General features: G+C 46.0%; 5 non-coding genes across 5 annotated transcripts; all 5 read left to right on the top strand.

The window, feature by feature from the left end:
* The first annotated feature begins 4095 nt into the window (after nucleotides 1-4095).
* Trnai-aau (transfer RNA isoleucine (anticodon AAU)) lies at nucleotides 4096-4167 on the top strand. The gene has a single exon. It is a non-coding gene; the product is annotated as a tRNA-Ile (tRNA).
* Nucleotides 4168-9921: 5754 nt separating this feature from the next.
* On the top strand, nucleotides 9922-9993 carry Trnai-aau (transfer RNA isoleucine (anticodon AAU)). Its single transcript has one exon. It is a non-coding gene; the product is annotated as a tRNA-Ile (tRNA).
* A 1173-nt stretch (nucleotides 9994-11166) lies between these two features.
* Nucleotides 11167-11238, top strand: Trnai-aau (transfer RNA isoleucine (anticodon AAU)). The gene has a single exon. It is a non-coding gene; the product is annotated as a tRNA-Ile (tRNA).
* Nucleotides 11239-12411: 1173 nt separating this feature from the next.
* Nucleotides 12412-12483, top strand: Trnai-aau (transfer RNA isoleucine (anticodon AAU)). The gene has a single exon. It is a non-coding gene; the product is annotated as a tRNA-Ile (tRNA).
* Nucleotides 12484-13657: 1174 nt separating this feature from the next.
* Nucleotides 13658-13729, top strand: Trnai-aau (transfer RNA isoleucine (anticodon AAU)). Its single transcript has one exon. It is a non-coding gene; the product is annotated as a tRNA-Ile (tRNA).
* Nucleotides 13730-14352: the final 623 nt, after the last annotated feature.

Below are 14352 nucleotides of genomic sequence, written 5' to 3' on the forward strand. Positions count from 1 at the left end.
TAACGAATGGGTGGGAAAGAGCAAGGAGCAGCGGCTGTGTAGAACGAAAACACAAATCCTCAGGGGTGTGAGCGTTTTGAGATGAGTCGTATACATGTAAATGTTGGACGCCAGTGATCGTGTGGCCTAATGGATAAGGTGTCGGACCTCGGATCTGAAGATTACCGGTTCGAATGCTGTCACGTTTCTGTTTTTCCAGTTCTGAAAAAGAAACATAACGTTTTAATCTAGCAATTGAGCAGTACGAAACCGTCTGAATGTTGCTGTTGACCATTTTTTGCTTGGAGATGCTCTTGAGCTTGAAACACACACAACAAGACCGGTGTTAACTAGCGAAATGGTCGGCAGAGTGCCGACACAGCGAGTTTTGACTATCACTTGCACATCTAAAACAACGTCGGGAAGTGACTCGTTCGGCTTTTGAGTCACATAAAGTATGTGTGTTAATTTTGACGCCACTAGCTCTGCATGTTGTCATGCAATTTCTTTACCTCTCAGAAATGATTATGACATAAAAGTGAAGTACGTGACGAGTGTGACGTTAGGAAAACATTAGGCATCATGGAGAGATTCTGTATGGGACCACCCAACCCAAACGAGTACTGTGTAACGTGCTACCCGGCAGGTATTCACCGAGGTAGCCGGTTAGCTCAGTCGGTAGAGTGTCAGACTCTTAATCCTGGGGTCGTGGGTTCGAGCCAGACGCTGGGCGGAACGGAATTTTGTTCCGCTGCAGGTGTAAATTACCGTTTTTCTGATTAACGAGATTTAATGGAAATAGCAACTTTAAACTTTGCCTACGTCTCTGTCAGTCGCAAGGAAACTGTATTTGAAGGTGAAGGTGATTTTGTAGACATGTGTGAAAGACATGTTCTGAAATGCAAGTGTTGTTGTTTGGAGAGCACATCGGTTACGTGTCAGATGTGTAGCCAAGCAGTAATTTGTCGCCATAGCTGCAAATATTAGCCGGTAATATGAAGTGTTGTCAGCTAAAGTCTGATGATGCAGACGACCGTAAGGACGAAGTACCCAAGTGTACCGCTAGGCCGCGCCTCTTTAGCTCAGTGGTAGAGCACTGGTCTAATAAACCAGGGGTCGTAAGTTCCATACTCACAGGAGAAAGATGAATTTTGGAAATCAGTTGCGCGTCGTGGCCGTATAGCAAACAGTATCTGTGATGACGAACAATTAGCGACAGGCGTTTTTTTTAAGAATTACTCTCAAATGCGATTAAGGCGAATGGCGCAGATAAAGCATTTGCCAAAGCGGTACAGCATAAGGTGGGACGAGGCAGTCTGAATTACATTTTATAGATGTATTTCCCACATATCTCAGAGCCTCTCGCGATATTCGTCGTCGTCGTCGTCGTCGTCGTCGTCGTCGCCGCTTCTGCAGAAGTAGCAAATGGCAATCGTAGCAAATGCGGCGAGGGACGCCCTGCCTTCGATTCCGAATGCACAAAGTGTGTGGTCTTGTTTCTCAGTCTATATTTGGTCGGTCTCGTCAGAGGTTGAATGTAACGAATGGGTGGGAAAGAGCAAGGGGCAGCGGCTGTGTAGAACGAAAACACAAATCCTCAAGGGTGTGAGCGTTTCGAGATGAGTCGTATGCATGTAAATGTTGGTCGTCAGTGACCGTGTGGCCTAATGGATAAAGCGTCGTACTTCGGATCTGAAGATTACAGGTTCGAATGCTGTCACGCTTCTGTTTTTCCAGTTCTGAAAAAGAAACATAACGTTTTAATGTAGCAATTGAGCAGTATGAAACCGTCTGAATGTTGCTGTTGACCATTTTTTGCTTGGAGATGCTCTTGAGCTTGAAACACACACAACAAGACCGGTGTTAACTAGCGAAATGGTCGGCAGAGTGCCGACACAGCGAGTTTTGACTATCACTTGCACATCTAAAACAACGTCGGGAAGTGACTCGTTCGGCTTTTGAGTCACATAAAGTATGTGTGTTAATTTTGACGCCACTAGCTCTGCATGTTGTCATGCAATTTCTTTACCTCTCAGAAATGATTATGACATAAAAGTGAAGTACGTGACGAGTGTGACGTTAGGAAAACATTAGGCATCATGGAGAGATTCTGTATGGGACCTCCCAACCCAAACGAGTACTGTGTAACGTGCTACCCGGCAGGTATTCACCGAGGTAGCCGGCTAGCTCAGTCGGTAGAGTGTCAGACTCTTAATCCCTGGGTCGTGGGTTCGCGCCAGACGCTGGGCGGAATGGAATTTTGTTCCGCTGCAGGTGTAAATTACCGTTTTTCTGATTAACGAGATTTAATGGAAATAGCAACTTTAAACTTTGCCTACGTCTCTGTCAGTCGCAAGGAAACTGTATTTGAAGGTGAAGGTGATTTTGTAGACATGTGTGAAAGACATGTTCTGAAATGCAAGTGTTGTTGTTTGGAGAGCACATCGGCTACGTGTCAGATGTGTAGCCAAGCAGTAATTTGTCGCCATAGCTGCAAATATTAGCCGGTAATATGAAGTGTTGTCAGCGAAAGTCTGATGATGCAGACGACCGTAAGGACGAAGTACCCAAGAGTACCGCTAGGCCACGCCTCTTTAGCTCAGTGGTAGAGCACTGCTCTAATAAACCAGGGGTCGTAAGTTCCATCCTCACAGGAGAATGATGAATTTTGGAAATCAGTTGCGCGTCGTGGCCGTATAGCAAACAGTATCTGTGATGACGAACAATTAGCGACAGGTGTTTTTTTAAGAATTACTCTCAGATGCGATTAAGGCGAATGGCGCAGATAAAGCATTTGCCAAAGCGGTACAGCATAAGGTGGGACGAGGCAGTCTGAATTACATTTTATAGATGTATTTCCCACATATCTCAGAGCCTCTCGCGATATTCGTTGTCGTCGTCGTCGTCGTCGTCGTCGTCGTCGCCGCCGCCGCCGCTTCTGCAGAAGTAGCAAATGGCAATCGTAGCAAATGCGGCGAGGGACGCCCTGCCTTCGATTCCGAATGCACAAAGTGTGTGGTCTTGTTTCTCAGTCTATATTTGGTCGGTCTCGTCAGAGGTTGAATGTAACGAATGGGTGGGAAAGAGCAAGGGGCAGCGGCTGTGTAGAAAGAAAACACAAATCCTCAGGGGTGTGAGCGTTTCGAGATGAGTCGTATGCATGTAAATGTTGGTCGTCAGTGACCGTGTGGCCTAATGGATAAAGCGTCGGACTTCGGATCTGAAGATTACAGGTTCGAATGCTGTCACGCTTGTGTTTTTCCAGTTCTGAAAAAGAAACATAACGTTTTAATGTAGCAATTGAGCAGTACGAAACCGTCTGAATGTTGCTGTTGACCATTTTTTGCTTGGAGATGCTCTTGAGCTTGAAACACACACAACAAGACCGGTGTTAACTAGCGAAATGGTCGGCAGAGTGCCGACACAGCGAGTTTTGACTATCACTTGCACATCTAAAACAACGTCGGGAAGTAACTCGTTCGGCTTTTGAGTCACATAAAGTATGTGTGTTAATTTTGACGCAACTAGCTCTGCATGTTGTCATGCAATTTCTTTACCTCTCAGAAATGATTATGACATAAAAGTGAAGTACGTGACGAGTGTGACGTTAGGAAAACATTAGGCATCATGGAGAGATTCTGTATGGGACCACCCAACCCAAACGAGTACTGTGTGACGTGCTACCCGGCAAGTATTCACCGAGGTAGCCGGCTAGCTCAGTCGGTAGAGTGTCAGACTCTTAATCCCAGGGTCGTGGGTTCGAGCCAGACGCTGGGCGGAACGGAATTTTGTTCCGCTGCAAGTGTAAATTACCGTTTTTCTGATTAACGAGATTTAATGGAAATAGCAACTTCAAACTTTGCCTACGTCTCTGTCAGTCGCAAGGAAACTGTATTTGAAGGTGAAGGTGATTTTGTAGACATGTGTGAAAGACATGTTCTGAAATGCAAGTGTTGTTGTTTGGAGAGCACATCGGTTACGTGTCAGATGTGTAGCCAAGCAGTAATTTGTCGCCATAGCTGCAAATATTAGCCGGTAATATGAAGTGTTGTCAGCTAAAGTCTGATGATGCAGACGACCGTAAGGACGAAGTACCCAAGAGTACCGCTAGGCCGCGCCTCTTTAGCTCAGTGGTAGAGCACTGGTCTAATAAACCAGCGGTCGTAAGTTCCATCCTCACAGGATGCAGAAGTAGCAAATGGCAATCGTAGCAAATGCGGCGAGGGACGCCCTGCCTTCGATTCCGAATGCACAAAGTGTGTGGTCTTGTTTCTCAGTCTATATTTGGTCGGTCTCGTCAGAGGTTGAATGTAACGAATGGGTGGGAAAGAGCAAGGGGCAGCGGCTGTGTAGAACGAAAACACAAATCCTCAGGGGTGTGAGCGTTTCGATATGAGTCGTATGCATGTAAATGTTGGTCGTCAGTGACAGTGTGGCCTAATGGATAAGGCGTCGGACTTCGGATCTGAAGATTACAGGTTCGAATGCTGTCACGCTTCTGTTTTTCCAGTTCTGAAAAAGAAACATAACGTTTTAATGTAGCAATTGAGCAGTACGAAACCTTCTGAATGTTGCTGTTGACCATTTTTTGCTTGGAGATGCTCTTGAGCTTGAAACACACACAACAAGACCAGTGTTAACTAGCGAAATGGTCGGCAGAGTGCCGACACAGTGAGTTTTGACTATCACTTGCACATATAAAACAACGTCGGGAAGTGACTCGTTCGGCTTTTGAGTCACATAAAGTATGTGTGTTAATTTTGACGCCACTAGCTCTGCATGTTGTCATGCAATTTCTTTACCTCTCAGAAATGATTATGACATAAAAGTGAAGTACGTGACGAGTGTGACGTTAGGAAAACATTAGGCATCATGGAGAGATTCTGTATGGGACCACCCAACCCAAACGAGTACTGTGTGACGTGCTACCCGGCAAGTATTCACCGAGGTAGCCGGCTAGCTCAGTCGGTAGAGTGTCAGACTCTTAATCCCAGGATCGTGGGTTCGAGCCAGACGCTGGGCGGAACGGAATTTTGTTCCGCTGCAAGTGTAAATTACCGTTTTTCTGATTAACGAGATTTAATGGAAATAGCAACTTTAAACTTTGCCTACGTCTCTGTCAGTCGCAAGGAAACTGTATTTGAAGGTGAAGGTGATTTTGTAGACATGTGTGAAAGACATGTTCTGAAATGCAAGTGTTGTTGTTTGGAGAGCACATCGGTTACGTGTCAGATGTGTGGCCAAGCAGTAATTTGTCGCCATAGCTGCAAATATTAGCCGGTAATATGAAGTGTTGTCAGCTAAAGTCTGATGATGTAGACGACCGTAAGGACGAAGTACCCAAGAGTACCGCTAGGCCGCGCCTCTTTATCTCAGTGGTAGAGCACTGGTCTAATAAACCAGGGGTCGTAAGTTCCATTCTCACAGGAGAAAGATGAATTTTGGAAATCAGTTGCGCGTCGTGGCCGTATAGCAAACAGTATCTGTGATGACGAACAATTAGCGACAGGCTTTTTTTTAAGAATTACTCTCAGATGCGATTAAGGCGAATGGCGCAGATAAAGCATTTGCCAAAGCGGTACAGCATAAGGTGGGACGAGGCAGTCTGAATTACTTTTTATATATGTATTTCCCACATATCTCAGAGCCTATCGCGATATTCGTCGTCGTCGTCGTCGTCGTCGTCGTCGTCGTCGTCGTCGTCGCCGCCGCCGCTTCTGCAGAAGTAGCAAATGGCAATCGTAGCAAATGCGGCGAGGGACGCCCTGCCTTCGATTCCGAATGCACAAAGTGTGTGGTCTTGTTTCTCAGTCTATATTTGGTCGGTCTCGTCAGAGGTTGAATGTAACGAATGGGTGGGAAAGAGCAAGGGGCAGCGGCTGTGTAGAACGAAAACACAAATCCTCAGGGGTGTGAGCGTTTCGAGATGAGTCGTATGCATGTAAATGTTGGTCGTCAGTGACCGTGTGGCCTAATGGATAAGGCGTCGGACTTCGGATCTGAAGATTACAGGTTCGAATGCTGTCACGCTTCTGTTTTTCCAGTTCTGAAAAAGAAACATAACGTTTTAATGTAGCAATTGAGCAGTACGAAACCGTCTGAATGTTGCTGTTGACCATTTTTTGCTTGGAGATGCTCTTAAGCTTGAAACACACACAACAAGACCAGTGTTAACTAGCGAAATGGTCGGCAGAGTGCCGACACAGCGAGTTTTGACTATCACTTGCACATCTAAAACAACGTCGGGAAGTGACTCGTTCGGCTTTTGAGTCACATAAAGTATGTGTGTTAATTTTGACGCCACTAGCTCTGCATGTTGCCATGCAATTTCTTTACCTCTCAGAAATGATTATGACATAAAAGTGAAGTACGTGACGAGTGTGACGTTAGGAAAACATTAGGCATCATGGAGAGATTCTGTATGGGACCACCCAACCCAAACGAGTACTGTGTGACGTGCTACCCGGCAGGTATTCACCGAGGTAGCCGGCTAGCTCAGTCGGTAGAGTGTCAGACTCTTAATCCCAGGGTCGTGGGTTCGAGCCAGACGCTGGGCGGAACGGAATTTTGTTCCGCTGCAAGTGTAAATTACCGTTTTTCTGATTAACGAGATTTAATGGAAATAGCAACTTTAAACTTTGCCTACGTCTCTGTCAGTCGCAAGGAAACTGTATTTGAAAGTGAAGGTGATTTTGTAGACATGTGTGAAAGACATGTTCTGAAATGCAAGTGTTGTTGTTTGGAGAGCACATCGGTTACGTGTCAGATGTGTAGCCAAGCAGTAATTTGTCGCCATAGCTGCAAATATTAGCCGGTAATATGAAGTGTTGTCAGCTAAAGTCTGATGATGCAGACGACCGTAAGGACGAAGTACCCAAGAGTACCGCTAGGCTGCGCCTCTTTAGCTCAGTGGTAGAGCACTGGTCTAATAAACCAGCGGTCGTAAGTTCCATCCTCACAGGAGAAAGATGAATTTTGGAAATCAGTTGCGCGTCGTGGCCGTATAGCAAACAGTATCTGTGATGACGAACAATTAGCGACAGGCGTTTTTTTAAGAATTACTCTCAGATGCGAATAAGGCGAATGGCGCAGATAAAGCATTTGCCAAAGCGGTACAGCATAAGGTGGGACGAGGCAGTCTGAATTACATTTTATAGATGTATTTCCCACATATCTCAGAGCCTCTCGCGATATTCGTTGTCGTCGTCGTCGTCGTCGTCGTCGTCGTCGTCGCCGCCGCCGCCTCTGCAGAAGTAGCAAATGGCAATCGTAGCAAATGCGGCGAGGGACGCCCTGCCTTCGATTCCGAATGCACAAAGTGTGTGGTCTTGTTTCTCAGTCTATATTTGGTCGGTCTCGTCAGAGGTTGAATGCAACGAATGGGTGGGAAAGAGCAAGGGGCAGCGGCTGTGTAGAACGAAAACACAAATCCTCAGGGGTGTGAGCGTTTCGAGATGAGTCGTATGCATGTAAATGTTGGTCGTCAGTGACCGTGTGGCCTAATGGATAAGGCGTCGGACTTCGGATCTGAAGATTACAGGTTCGAATGCTGTCACGCTTCTGTTTTTCCAGTTCTGAAAAAGAAACATAACGTTTTAATGTAGCAATTGAGCAGTTCGAAACCGTCTGAAAGTTGCTGTTGACCATTTTTTGCTTGGAGATGCTCTTCAGCTTGAAACACACACAACAAGACCAGTGTTAACTAGCGAAATGGTCGGCAGAGTGCCGACACAGCGAGTTTTGACTATCACTTGCACATCTAAAACAACGTCGGGAAGTGACTCGTTCGGCTTTTGAGTCACATAAAGTATGTGTGTTAATTTTGACGCCACTAGCTCTGCATGTTGTCATGCAATTTCTTTACCTCTCAGAAATGATTATGACATAAAAGTGAAGTACGTGACGAGTGTGACGTTAGGAAAACATTAGGCATCATGGAGAGATTCTGTATGGGACCACCCAACCCAAACGAGTACTGTGTGACGTGCTACCCGGCAGGTATTCACCGAGGTAGCCGGCTAGCTCAGTCGGTAGAGTGTCAGACTCTTAATCCCAGGGTCGTGGGTTCGAGCCAGACGCTGGGCGGAAAGTAATTTTGTTCCGCTGCAAGTGTAAATTACCGTTTTTCTGATTAACGAGATTTAATGGAAATAGCAACTTTAAACTTTGCCTACGTCTCTGTTAGTCGCAAGGAAACTGTATTTGAAGGTGAAGGTGATTTTGTAGACATGTGTGAAAGACATGTTCTGAAATGCAAGTGTTGTTGTTTGGAGAGCACATCGGTTACGTGTCAGATGTGTAGCCAAGCAGTAATTTGTCGCCATAGCTGCAAATATTATCCGGTAATATGAAGTGTTGTCAGCTAAAGTCTGATGATGCAGACGACCGTAAGGACGAAGTACCCAAGAGTACCGCTAGGCCGCGCCTCTTTAGCTCAGTGGTAGAGCACTGGTCTAATAAACCAGCGGTCGTAAGTTCCATCCTCACAGGAGAAAGATGAATTTTGGAAATCAGTTGCGCGTCGTGGCCGTATAGCAAACAGTATCTGTGATGACGAACAATTAGCGACAGGCGTTTTTTTAAGAATTACTCTCAGATGCGAATAAGGCGAATGGCGCAGATAAAGCATTTGCCGAAGCGGTACAGCATAAGGTGGGACGAGGCAGTCTGAATTACATTTTATAGATGTATTTCCCACATATCTCAGAGCCTCTCGCGATATTCGTCGTCGTCGTCGTCGTCGTCGTCGTCGCCGCCGCCGCCTCTGCAGAAGTAGCAAATGGCAATCGTAGCAAATGCGGCGAGGGACGCCCTGCCTTCGATTCCGAATGCACAATGTGTGTGGTCTTGTTTCTCAGTCTATATTTGGTCGGTCTCGTCAGAGGTTGAATGTAACGAATGGGTGGGAAAGTGCAAGGGGCAGCGGCTGTGTAGAACGAAAACACAAATCCTCAGGGGTGTGAGCGTTTCGAGATGAGTCGTACGCATGTAAATGTTGGTCGTCAGTGACCGTGTGGCCTAGTGGATAAGGCGTCGGACTTCGGATCTGAAGATTACAGGTTCGAATGCTGTCACGCTTCTGTTTTTCCAGTTCTGAAAAAGAAACATAACGTTTTAATGTAGCAATTGAGCAGTACGAAACCGTCTGAATGTTGCTGTTGACCATTTCTTGCTTGGAGATGCTCTTGAGCTTGAAACACACACAACAAGACCGGTGTTAACTAGCGAAATGGTCGGCAGAGTGCCGACACAGCGAGTTTTGACTATCACTTGCACATCTAAAACAACGTCGGGAAGTAACTCGTTCGGCTTTTGAGTCACATGAAGTATGTGTGTTAATTTTGACGCCACTAGCTCTGCATGTTGTCATGCAATTTCTTTACCTCTCAGAAATGATTATGACATAAAAGTGAAGTACGTGACGAGTGTGACGTTAGGAAAACATTAGGCATCATGGAGAGATTCTGTATGGGACCACCCAACCCAAACGAGTACTGTGTGACGTGCTACCCGGCAGGTATTCACCGAGGTAGCCGGCTAGCTCAATCGGTAGAGTGTCAGACTCTTAATCCCAAGGTCGTGGGTTCGAGCCAGACGCTGGGCGGAACGGAATTTTGTTCCGCTGCAAGTGTAAATTACCGTTTTTCTGATTAACGAGATTTAATGGAAATAGCAACTTTAAACTTTGCCTACGTCTCTGTCAGTCGCAAGGAAACTGTATTTGAAGGTGAAGGTGATTTTGTAGACATGTGTGAAAGACATGTTCTGAAATGCAAGTGTTGTTGTTTGGAGAGCACATCGGTTACGTGTCAGATGTGTAGCCAAGCAGTAATTTGTCGCCATAGCTGCAAATAATAGCCGGTAATATGAAGTGTTGTCAGCTAAAGTCTGATGATGCAGACGACCGTAAGGACGAAGTACCCAAGAGTACCGCTAGGCCGCGCCTCTTTAGCTCAGTGGTAGAGCACTGGTCTAATAAACCAGCGGTCGTAAGTTCCATCCTCACAGGATGCAGAAGTAGCAAATGGCAATCGTAGCAAATGCGGCGAGGGACGCCCTGCCTTCGATTCCGAATGCACAAAGTGTGTGGTCTTGTTTCTCAGTCTATATTTGGTCGGTCTCGTCAGAGGTTGAATGTAACGAATGGGTGGGAAAGAGCAAGGGGCAGCGGCTGTGTAGAACGAAAACACAAATCCTCAGGGGTGTGAGCGTTTCGAGATGAGTCGTATGCATGTAAATGTTGGTCGTCAGTGACCGTGTGGCCTAATGGATAAGGCGTCGGACTTCGGATCTGAAGATTACAGGTTCGAATGCTGTCACGCTTCTGTTTTTCCAGTTCTGAAAAAGAAACATAACGTTTTAATGTAGCAATTGAGCAGTTCGAAACCGTCTGAATGTTGCTGTTGACCATTTTTTGCTTGGAGATGCTCTTGAGCTTGAAACACACACAACAAGACCAGTGTTAACTAGCGAAATGGTCGGCAGAGTGCCGACACAGCGAGTTTTGACTATCACTTGCACATCTAAAACAACGTAGGGAAGTGACTCGTTCGGCTTTTGAGTCACATAAAGTATGTGTGTTAATTTTGACGCCACTAGCTCTGCATGTTGTCATGCAATTTCTTTACCTCTCAGAAATGATTATGACATAAAAATGAAGTACGTGACGAGTGTGACGTTAGGAAAACATTAGGCATCATGGAGAGATTCTGTATGGGACCACCCAACCCAAACGAGTACTGTGTGACGTGCTACCCGGCAGGTATTCACCGAGGTAGCCGGCTAGCTCAGTCGGTAGAGTGTCAGACTCTTAATCCCAGGGTCGTGGGTTCGAGCCAGACGCTGGGCGGAAAGGAATTTTGTTCCGCTGCAAGTGTAAATTACCGTTTTTCTGATTAACGAGATTTAATGGAAATAGCAACTTTAAACTTTGCCTACGTCTCTGTCAGTCGCAAGGAAACTGTATTTGAAGGTGAAGGTGATTTTGTAGACATGTGTGAAAGACATGTTCTGAAATGCAAGTGTTGTTGTTTGGAGAGCACATCGGTTACGTATCAGATGTGTAGCCAAGCAGTAATTTGTCGCCATAGCTGCAAATATTAGCCGGTAATATGAAGTGTTGTCAGCTAAAGTCTGATGATGCAGACGACCGTAAGGACGAAGTACCCAAGAGTACCGCTAGGCCGCGCCTCTTTAGCTCAGTGGTAGAGCACTGGTCTAATAAACCAGCGGTCGTAAGTTCCATCCTCACAGGATGCAGAAGTAGCAAATGGCAATCGTAGCAAATGCGGCGAGGGACGCCCTGCCTTCGATTCCGAATGCACAAAGTGTGTGGTCTTGTTTCTCAGTCTATATTTGGTCGGTCTCGTCACAGGTTGAATGTAACGAATGGGTGGGAAAGAGCAAGGGGCAGCGGCTGTGTAGAACGAAAACACAAATCCTCAGGGGTGTGAGCGTTTCGAGATGAGTCGTATGCATGTAAATGTTGGTCGTCAGTGACCGTGTGCCCTAATGGATAAGGCGTCGGACTTCGGATCTGAAGATTACAGGTTCGAATGCTGTCACGCTTCTGTTTTTCCAGTTCTGAAAAAGAAACATAACGTTTTAATGTAGCAATTGAGCAGTTCGAAACCGTCTGAATGTTGCTGTTGAGCATTTTTTGCTTGGAGATGCTCTTGAGCTTGAAACACACAAAACAAGACCAGTGATAACTAGCAATATGGTCGGCAGAGTGCCGACACAGCGAGTTTTGACTATCACTTGCACATCTAAAACAACGTCGGGAAGTGACTCGTTCGGCTTTTGAGTCACATAAAGTATGTGTGTTAATTTTGACGCCACTAGCTCTGCATGTTGTCATGCAATTTCTTTACCTCTCAGAAATGATTATGACATAAAAGTGAAGTACGTGACGAGTGTGACGTTAGGAAAACATTAGGCATCATGGAGAGATTCTGTATGGGACCACCCAACCCAAACGAGTACTGTGTGACGTGCTACCCGGCAGGTATTCACCGAGGTAGCCGGCTAGCTCAGTCGGTAGAGTGTCAGACTCTTAATCCCAGGGTCGTGGGTTCGAGCCAGACGCTGGGCGGAAAGGAATTTTGTTCCGCTGCAAGTGTAAATTACCGTTCTTCAGATTAACAAGATTTAATGGAAATAGCAACTTTAAACTTTGCCTACGTCTCTGTCAGTCGCAAGGAAACTGTATTTGAAGGTGAAGGTGATTTTGTAGACATGTGTGAAAGACATGTTCTGAAATGCAAGTGTTGTTGTTTGGAGAGCACATCGGTTACGTGTCAGATGTGTAGCCAAGCAGTAATTTGTCGCCATAGCTGCAAATATTAGCCGGTAATATGAAGTGTTGTCAGCTAAAGTCTGATGATGCAGACGACCGTAAGGACGAAGTACCCAAGAGTACCGCTAGGCCGCGCCTCTTTAGCTCAGTGGTAGAGCACTGGTCTAATAAACCAGCGGTCGTAAGTTCCATCCTCACAGGATGCAGAAGTAGCAAATGGCAATCGTAGCAAATGCGGCGAGGGACGCCCTGCCTTCGATTCCGAATGCACAAAGTGTGTGGTCTTGTTTCTCAGTCTATATTTGGTCGGTCTCGTCAGAGGTTGAATGTAACGAATGGGTGGGAAAGAGCAAGGGGCAGCGGCTGTGTAGAACGAAAACACAAATCCTCAGGGGTGTGAGCGTTCCGAGATGAGTCGTATGCATGTAAATGTTAGTCGTCAGTGACCGTGTGGCCTAATGGATAAAGGCGTCGGACTTCGGATCTGAAGATTACAGGTTCGAATGCTGTCACGCTTGTGTTTTTCCAGTTCTGAAAAAGAAACATAACGTTTTAATGTAGCAATTGAGCAGTACGAAACCGTCTGAATGTTGCTGTTGACCATTTTTTGCTTGGAGATGCTCTTGAGCTTGAAACACACACAACAAGACCGGTGTTAACTAGCGAAATGGTCGGCAGAGTGCCGACACAGCGAGTTTTGACTATCACTTGCACATCTAAAACAACGTAGGGAAGTGACTCGTTCGGCTTTTGAGTCACATAAAGTATGTGTGTTAATTTTGACGCCACTAGCTCTGCATGTTGTCATGCAATTTCTTTACCTCTCAGAAATGATTATGACATAAAAGTGAAGTACGTGACGAGTGTGACGTTAGGAAAACATTAGGCATCATGGAGAGATTCTGTATGGGACCACCCAACCCAAACGAGTACTGTGTGACGTGCTACACGGCAGGTATTCACCGAGGTAGCCGGCTAGCTCAGTCGGTAGAGTGTCAGACTCTTAATCCCAGGGTCGTGGGTTCGAGCCAGACGCTGGGCGGAACGGAATTTTGTTCCGCTGCAAGTGTAAATTACCGTTTTTCTGATTAACGAGATTTAATGGAAATAGCAACTTTAAACTTTGACTACGTCTCTGTCAGTCGCAAGGAAACTGTATTTGAAGGTGAAGGTGATTTTGTAGACATGTGTGAAAGACATGTTCTGAAATGCAAGTGTTGTTGTTTGGAGAGCACATCGGTTACGTGTCAGATGTGTAGCCAAGCAGTAATTTGTCGCCATAGCTGCAAATATTAGCCGGTAATATGAAGTGTTGTCAGCTAAAGTCTGATGATGCAGACGACCGTAAGGACGAAGTACCCAAGAGTACCGCTAGGCCGCGCCTCTTTAGCTCAGTGGTAGAGCACTGGTCTAATAAACCAGCGGTCGTAAGTTCCATCCTCACAGGATGCAGAAGTAGCAAATGGCAATCGTAGCAAATGCTGCGAGGGACGCCCTGCCTTCGATTCCGAATGCACAAAGTGTGTGGTCTTGTTTCTCAGTCTATATTTGGTCGGTCTCGTCAGAGGTTGAATGTAACGAATGGGTGGGAAAGAGCAAGGGGCAGCGGCTGTGTAGAACGAAAACACAAATCCTCAGGGGTGTGAGCGTTTCGAGATGAGTCGTATGCATGTAAATGTTGGTCGTCAGTGACCGTGTGGCCTAATGGATAAGGCGTCGGACTTCGGATCTGAAGATTACAGGTTCGAATGCTGTCACGCTTCTGTTTTTCCAGTTCTGAAAAAGAAACATAACGTTTTAATGTAGCAATTGAGCAGTACGAAACCGTCTGAATGTTGCTGTTGACCATTTTTTGCTTGGAGATGCTCTTGAGCTTGAAACACACACAACAAGACCGGTGTTAACTAGCGAAATGGTCGGCAGAGTGCCGACACAGCGAGTTTTGACTATCACTTGCACATCTAAAACAACGTCGGGAAGTAACTTGTTCGGCTTTTGAGTCACATAAAGTAAGTGTGTTAATTTTGACGCCACTAGCTCTGCATGTTGTCATGCAATTTCTTTACCTCTCAGAA

Source organism: Schistocerca gregaria, chromosome 8 (assembly GCF_023897955.1).
Source record: "Schistocerca gregaria isolate iqSchGreg1 chromosome 8, iqSchGreg1.2, whole genome shotgun sequence".
NCBI lineage: Eukaryota > Metazoa > Arthropoda > Insecta > Orthoptera > Acrididae > Schistocerca > Schistocerca gregaria.